The 8,936-nt window shown below is 43.7% G+C and overlaps 1 pseudogene; it reads right to left on the reverse strand.

Moving 5' to 3' along the window:
- Positions 1–7,757: 7,757 nt before the first annotated feature.
- Positions 7,758–8,936, reverse strand: LOC110756520 (protein BRASSINAZOLE-RESISTANT 1-like; annotated as a pseudogene).

An 8,936-nucleotide genomic window follows, 5' to 3' on the forward strand; every position in this document is an offset into this window, starting at 1 on the left:
CGAATACCCCCAACAATCAATAAACCAAATTCAAATCCATTAACCACATTAAAAATCCAATCACATATTCAGAATCGATCAAACCTTTTAAACACAATTATATTTCGCGGCTGCACCTAGGTGAGACCCCAGGCTGCCTACGTACCCTAGGATAAGGGATCAAGGCACACGTAGTTCTCATAATCAACGGTCACAACTCCGATAATGTACAATTATTTAAAACAGAACCAACGATACATTTCAGATTTAACACAACTCCAATTCCGACAAAATACAATGAACACATTCTCAATCCCTTTCTTTATATCAGTTCAAACCCCACGACCATACCCTATCCAAGACGTATGTACAATGACCACATTATCAAATTATTCCATTTATAACAGTTCAATCCCGCAACCATACCCTATCCAAGGCGTATGGTGCCAAACAACACTGCCCAAAACCAAGGCTTATACGTTCATACATGTACAGGGTACTCACAAAATACAAACTCACGAATCTCAAATCCAGAATCAAAACCACATATACCAAATGTAACATGTATGCCTAAAAATGAGTATATATGTATATATAATGACACCCACCTCTCACCATCATCATGTACCAGGGGAAAACAATCCAACAGGGGATCGTTGACTAGTCCACATTTAACAGCCCTCAAACGACATGTGGCTAGGGACAAGCCGTCCAACTGGGGGACTAACTCTCAGCCAGCACGTACGGATGAAGAATCAAGACCCGTACGCTTGTGAACAGTCCTACGCGCACAGACTACCCAATCAAGGGTCTACAGCAACATCCCGTCAAGGATGCCCCGGGTTTCGTCATATCCAGACCATATCCATCATATCCATGTATCAGTATCCAAGGGGAGGTACATGTGATGTTGCACATCATGTACTGGGGAAAACAATCCAACCGGGGATCGTCTGACTAGTCCACATTTAACAGCCCTCAAATGACATGTGGCTAGGGACGAGCCGTCCAACTGGGGGACTAACTCTCAGCCAGCACGTACGGACGAAGAATCAAGACCCGTACGTCTGTAAACAGCCATACGCGCACAGACTACCCAATTAAGGGTCTACAACGACACCCCATTAAGGCATGCCCCGAGTTCCGTCATATCCAGACCATATCCACAATTTCTATATATCCATTTCCATGTATCCCAGTGTCCATATCCACTGTTTCCAAATACCCATTTCCAATGTTTCCAAGTATCATCATCCAAGGGGGCGGTACGTATAATGGTGGAGTTCGTAATCCTTATATAAATATTATAAAATAATATTCCCTTCCTTAAACCAATTTTTCCCACAATACCTATTTATAGCATAGACAATAAACTCTCAAACATACTCTATATCCAGGGAGGTACCTAAGGTACTGTTAATACCACTCAAACTGACATTCTAATCCCTGTCTTTCTAGCATCTCACCTCAACAACCCAAGTACCCCACACAAAATCAACATAGATAGCATTTTCTCAAATATTTTATATATGACTCAAGAAACTCGAATATTAACAATAATTGGATTACTCACAAATTAACAATCTACTTATAAATATAAATATAAATCTCACAACAAACCATTAAAACAATATGCATAAACTTTCCATCACAAAACTATAAAAATAATCTCTTAGACCCACGTACTCAACATAAATCAAATGATGGTCAAGACCCGTCCGAAAGGGTCGTTCTAGTACTCTTCGAAGAGTAAACTACCTCGGAAGACTTACGGTCAACCGAGGGTCAAACCTTTCAAATTTGGTCAATCGGGCCCGCGGGCCCCACGACCTCTGTTTTACGATCTGAACGTCCTTAAGGGTTCCATAAGGTCTAGGATACACGTCTTACAAGTTTGGTCCAGATCGGATGGTCGGATCGCTCGCGATCGCACGATCGGACAGTTATTGAAAAAAAACACAAACTTTAAGTTATTGAATCGGAACATCCGGGTCTCCGATTCACGATCCGTCGAATCCTACACAATCCTAGGAATACCTGGACCAACATATATAAATTTGGAAGCGATCCAACGGTTCCAACATATCGAACCCGGAAATCACACAATATGTAAAATCCGTTCGGGGTTCAAACGTTATCCGAATTGAGATCTACAAATTCCTACGCGCTCGTGACAACTAGGAGACTGCATTGGGACATAATGCCCCTCTGCTACAATGCCCGCGCGCCGCCACACGCGCTGGCAGCGCGTGGGTGTCCAAAGCGATATCGCTTCGCCTGAAAAACTTAGAATTTCGGCTCAAGACTCCTACCCCAGGTAATACCCCTAATTTGGAACCACTTTTGTTCTTGGATAAGCCCCAAAAAGTGGCCGAAAGTGGCCGGAATCGGAAGCCAAAACTGGCAGATTTTCTATCACTTAATTAACTACCAAAATGCAGAAATTTCTCAAACCTAACCCAACCAGCAGCTAGAACAGCTCCATACCTGGATCGCAAGATTTGGTGGCCGGAGGCGTCCGAACGAGCTTCCGAAAGTTTACGAAAAATCTGTCCAAAACCGCCTGTTTCGTGGCTGTTTTCGGCGACCACGACGGCGAATAGGGTCGGCGATGGGCCGGAACTGGAAGAGGGAAATGTGGTGGTCCTTTTGGGACCGGTACCGCCCCAAGTGGCGGCGTGTGGTGGCGGCGGTGGAGGAGAAAAGTCGCTGCCATCACAAAAGGGGGGGGCTGTTTCGCAGAGAGAGAAAGGGAGAGATCGTGAGGGGGAGAGAGAGAGAAGGAGAATCAGATTTTTAAAATCTGATTTTTCCTAAATTACGATTTTGCCCCTCGGAGTAATTAGATCGTATTTTCCTCGTTATAACTCCGATCCGAGCCCACTATGTGTCTACGAACTCGTTTCTACATGCTCTACGCATCGGTACAATCAAAAATCTCAAATTCTTTTCCAAACTTAAAATGACCCTTTTTGTCCCTTTAATATTAATTAATATAATTAATTTCCAAAAACCTTAATTAATTGAAATCATTTTATTGGATTATATATTTCCATTTATTTTCTCATTTAAACTTATTCCCTCTTATTTTAATTAATTAATCTTCCCCGAATAAAAATTCGACTCTTAAATCATTTAAATATTCCCGGGGTATAATTGTCTTTTTTTCGAATAATTTAATATTTAACTATTAATTTAGGACCGGGTCGTTATAGACTGCACAAATGGAAATGATCCCTTCTATGCCATTGGAGATGAAGACATCGAGATGCTCTGTCCTGACTTGCACCGTGTGCGAAGTGAGCAGGTTAATGTTATGAACATGGAAGGAGCTGAAGAGCTGGTGGCTAAAGAGGCGATAGCCGAAGAGGATGGAGCAGAGGAGGATGTAGCTGATGAGGTGGTGGCAGACGTCGCGGATTAGGCAAGTGGAGCTGCTGAGAGCATGGATGCTGAAGAGGCTGCAGATCAGGGATCTCCTACTGGCATGTCGGAGTAAATAAAGACTCCTTTATTTCTTTTCAGCTTTTGCAGTCTGCTTTTTGTTTAGAATAATTGGTCTTGTTTAACCATCTTCTTTTTCTTTAAACTTGGCTGGTTAGTCACTTTGCTATGGAAATTTCAGTTATTATTTTCAACTTCAATTTGCATATTGTCTTGTGAATTGCTTGAGTAACCGACTAGTGTCTTGCCTGTACCTTTCCCTTAATATATTGACAAAAGCCAGGGTCCCCTTTGAGGGACTCCAGGCATATTCTGCATCTCCCGGAGGAAGCTTTGGTCATCACCCTGTGTCTCCCTTAAGAAGCTCCTTATGGTCAACTGTATGACTATCCTGCCCCCTTTAGGAACGGATAGGAACCTGGATACCTTCCGCAGGAAGCATGGAGACCTCCTTTTAGGAAATTCATGGCGCACCCAGCGTCTCCCTTAGGACGCTTCTGGTCGTCGCCCTGCGTCTCCTTTAGGACGCTCCATATGGGCAACTATATGACTATCCTGCCCCTCTTTGGAAACAGATAGGAACCTAGATACCTCCCTCAGGAAGCATGGAGACCTCCTTTTAGGAAATTCCTGGCGCACCCTACATCTCCTTGAGGATGCTTCTTTGTGAGCTGCGTCTCCCGAAAGACGCTTCTTATGGGCAACCGTTTTTTATTGTGGCACATTCTGGAATTTGCAGTAGTTACTTCTCTTCTTCAGAAATGTGCAGGGCTAAGTCATCTGCTTGGAGGTGATGCGGTAGAAGGAAGCATCATAGAGGTGGCAGGCAATCCATTGTCTTGGAATTCGCTTTCCATCCATGGTGTTAAGCGTATAGCTCCCTCTGGCCCCGGATCGGCTGATCACGTAAGGCTCTTCCCAATTGGGCTTCATCTTTTTGGACCCTTGTCTTTGTGCAGTGATGAAGGTCTTTATTAGCACAAGGTCTCCTGGTTGAAACTATCTGATCTTGGCTCTTTTGTCGTAGTAAGACTTCAACCGCTACTGATAGGAGGCGACTCGGATAATGGCCTTCTCACGCTCGCCTTCAAGTAAATCAAGGTTGAGTCTCATCTGCTTGGAGTTCTACTCAATATTGCCCACTTCAATGCTTATGGAGGGAGCTCATCTACCCATTTCCCCTCGGCGCCTTCTAATCTCTTCTTTAGACAATCTAGTATTATTTTGTTCGATGCCTCGGCATGGCCATTGCCTTGAGGATATCTCGGGGTAGATAGATGTTGCTTGATACCATATTTTTATAAAAGGCAGTGATCTGCTTGGCGATGAATTATGAGCCATTGTCGGTAACTAGTGATTGTGGGCAGCGAAATCAGCAGATGATGTTTCCACAGACGAATCATTCCACATTGGATTCTTTAGTAGATGATAGAGTTTCGGCCTCGATCCATTTAGTAAAGTAGTCAATGGCAACGATCATCATTTCTTTCTTAGCAGGTGTCGTTGGCATGGGGCCTACTAAGTCGATGGCCCATTGCGTGAAGGGTCACGGACTGTTCTTCGGATGGTAGATTTCGGCAGGTAGGTTAGGAACCGATTTGTACCGTTGGCAGCGATCACATCTTTTGACATATTCAGTGGAGTCATGGCCCATGGTAGGCCATAAATAAGCTATATTTAGAGCCTTTTGAGCGAGTGACCTGCCCTATAGTGGTTGCCACACTTGCCGTCGTGAATTTTGCAGAGGACCTCAAGTGTTTAAGGGTATTTTATGCATGTGAGATAAGGGCCGGAGTATGATCTGTGAATGAGGTTGTCGCCTTACATGTAGTATCTCGCGGCTTTCTGCTAGACCTTCCTAGCTTTAGACTTATCCATTGGCAAATTTCCATTCACCAAGTAGTCGATGATGGGGTCTTGTCAGCTAGGGTCTTCATCGATCTGCATTGAGTCGATTGGCTCTATTTCTTCGATGCTTGGCAGGTCAAGGTATTCGACCGGGATGGAGTGTCTGAACTGGGTGTCAAGCGCTAATCTTAGGCTCGCCAGCTCATCTGCATGAGTGTTCTCCACCTGTGGAACTTGTTGGATGGTGAAAGTAGGGAATTCTTTCAAAAGTCCTTGGACTTTGTCGAGGTACTGGATCATTCTTGGATGTTTTGCCATGTACTCGCCTGAAGCTTGATTCGTGATCAGCTGGGAGTCTGAGTAGATGGCCAATCTTTTGATCGACAGTTCTTTTGCTAGGTGCAGTCCGGCGAGCAATGCCTCATATTCTGCCTCATTGTTTGAAGAAGGAAAGCCTAGTGTGATGGCTTGTTCCGACAAAGTTTCATCTAGTGTGATTATGACAACGCCTGCCCCCGCTCCCTTGTGGTTTGATGCTCCATCTACATGCAACTACCACATGTTGTTAGGCATGTTTGAATCGGTGGCGGAGGTATCGTCTTATTTTTCCTTGCTTTTAGTGACCAGCTTCTCTTCTTCGACTGTCGGAGTAAACTCTACAACAAAATCTGCTAAAGCCTGAGCTTTTATAGCAGTCTTCAGTCGGTAGAGGAGGTCGTATTAACTGAGTTCGATTGCCTATTTCATGAGTCGTTGGGAGGCGTCGGGGCTGTGGAGGATCGATCTCAAAGGAAATTCTGTCATAACAATTATCCGGTGTGCTTGATAATAGGGCCTTAGTTTTCTTGCGTAAACCACAAGCGAAAAAATGAGCTTCTCCATTTTCGAATAACGAGTCTCTGCTTCAAGGAGAGCTTTTGAAGTGTAGAATACCGGATGTTATGCCCTTTGCTCTTCTCGGATGAAAGCTGAGCTGACAGCTGAGTCGGACACCGCCAAGTAGATGTACAAGTCTTCACCTGGTATCGGTTTTGAGAGTAGGGGAGGTGAAGTGAGGTAGGTTTTCAAGTTTTTGAAAAGCTACTTCGCACTCGTCATCCCACTTGTCCTTGTGTCCTTTCTTCAAGGCTTTGAAGAATGGCATGCACTTGTCGGTAGATCTCGAGAGAAATCGGTTGAGCGGTACTGCTCTACCCGTTAGACTTTGTATCTCCTTTGTTGTGGCAGGTGACTTCATGTTGACTATAGCCTTGATTTGATTTGGATGTACCTCAATTCTTCTTTGGGTGACTAAGTATCTCAGGAATCGGCCAGACGAGACTCCAAATGTGCATTTTCTCGGGTTCAACTTCATGTAACTGTATTTTCAGAACAGGCTGAATGCCTCGGCAAGGTTTTTGATGTAGTCTGCTTGCTGGGGAGCTTTGACTAACATATTGTCTATGTAGACCTCCATAGTCTTATCAATTTGCTCCTTGAAAATTTTGTGTACTAGCCTTTAGTAGGTTGCTCCGACGTTCTTCAGCCCAAAGGGCATGACTTTGTAGCAGTATGTACCTCTTTCGATGATGAAGGAGGTGTTTGCCTTGTCGTCTTCATGCATCATGATTTGATTATAGCCGGAGTAGGCGTCCATGAAGCTTAGTAGTTGATTGTCGGAAGTTGAATCGACAAGCTGATCAATTCTTGGCAGTGGAAAGTTGTCTTTAATAGGAGCATATTTATGCAACTTTGCTATCTTATTTCTTTGCATTTACTTAGTTAATTCCCATTTGTTAGAGTGATTTAGCTTATTTTCGTACTATTGTAGGTCCAGATGGCAAGATTGGCAAGAAAGGGCATTTTGGAGCATTTTAGAGTAGTTTTGGACTTGGAATGGATAGCATATGCATGGGGCAAGATGGATGGACGTTTTTGAAGTTCAAAGAGGCTAGGAATGTGCTAAAAAGATGGGGAAATTAATTCAAGAATCAGCTTCTTGGAAGAAACAACCCTAACTGATTTTATTTTATTTTACCTTATCCTAATCCTATTCTACCTAAATTCCAGCAGGAAAAGGGGGGGATTAATTTCAAATTAGGAAACCTAAAAACCTGGTTCTAAAAGAAAGCATTGGGGCCGCACCTTTCTCCTAAAAAGGTGGCGTCTGGGCCCTATCCTTGTTCCAGAAGAAATCTACCAAATGAAACCCTAATTTCTAGGGTTTCTGCTGGGCCCTTTTACCCTAGATCTACCACATATATAAAGGAAGGAGAAAGAGAGAAGAAGAACTTGGAGACGCAACCTGCTGCATCCATTGGGGTTATGAGAGTTCTTCTTCCCTAGTTTAGTTTAAATGTTTATTCTAGATTGCTTTTCAATTATTATGAACATGTGTAACTAAATTTCTTCTTAGTTAAGGGTGAAATCGAAGCCATGGACATATGTTTTAGGCTTAATTGCTACAATGCCCCCTGAAACATTGGTCAATTCTCACTATTCCCCCTTAAAGTTAAAGTGATCCACTTTGCCCCCTTGACCGATGTTTTTTGTCTCACTTTGCCCCTCACCGTCAAGTCTGTTAAAAATTCCGTTAAAAATGCTGACATGGCACCAATGGGACCCACTATTTTGCTAAACTAAATGCCATGTGTGAAAGAAAAAAATTAAAAATTCCAAGTGTGAGCTCCAAATCATCCAATCCCACCTCATAAATCTTCTCTCCTATCCACGGCTTTACCTCTGGGATCTTACTGTCAGGCAAGTTTTGGTGAGCAACAACAGGCTTCACAAGATTGAAAGTGGGAGAGGTTGGCATTGCTGACAAAGAAGGAGCAAATCTCTGGAAGCAAACCCATTGCCCAGAATCAACAGTGGAAGTATCAGACTCGTCATATTTGGGAATGGTACCAGCTGGAAAATGGAGCTGGTGACGGGTCGGGCTAGCCGGAGCAGAGACAGCATAAAATGGGTAATCGAAAGAGGCCATGGACTGTTTAACAATGGAGTCCCAGTTTGGAATTGGGTTGGGGTTTTTAGAGGTTGGGGATGAGAGCGGTGGGGTTACAGGGGCACCATTGGAAATTCGCAGAGGAGGGAGAGACGAAGGAATTGCAGAGTGCAGATAGTGACTGGGATTTGATGAATTAGTGCTGGGATCGAAACAGCTTGGGCTTGGATAGGAAAACGATGAAGGAATGGCTTCGTAGGATGGGATTGGACTAGGATTTAGAGAAGAGTAAGGGCTGATCATGGTTGATGTGCCTTGTGTATCAATTTGGGTTGGCTTCAATCCCTGTACAACAACACCACCATCACATTTTTAGAATTCATGAGTAAATTAATTTTCAGGTGGATTTTTCCTTTGGATCTGAGCTATGACAATTATGGGAAAATAATTATAAATTAAAAAAAGAAATTGAAGAATTGGGACAATTAAAGTGAATTGAAGAAGAGAAAGGAAGCGAGACCTTGTGATAGGTGGTGCCGTGAGAGCTTTCAACACCTCGTTGTTGTCGCAATGCTTGGGCAAATTGAAGTTGCCCTGAGCTTGGAGCCTTGCGAATATCATAGCAGCTATGATATTCGCAGCTATGGCTCTCCTACTCCTCTCTCTCCTACGGTTGGTCTCTCTCTCCCTCCATGACGGCTTCCTTCATGCCAGACATGGCTCCATCCGATGTCAT

Source organism: Prunus avium, chromosome 4 (genome assembly GCF_965620075.1).
Source record: "Prunus avium chromosome 4, drPruAviu1.hap1.1, whole genome shotgun sequence".
NCBI lineage: Eukaryota > Viridiplantae > Streptophyta > Magnoliopsida > Rosales > Rosaceae > Prunus > Prunus avium.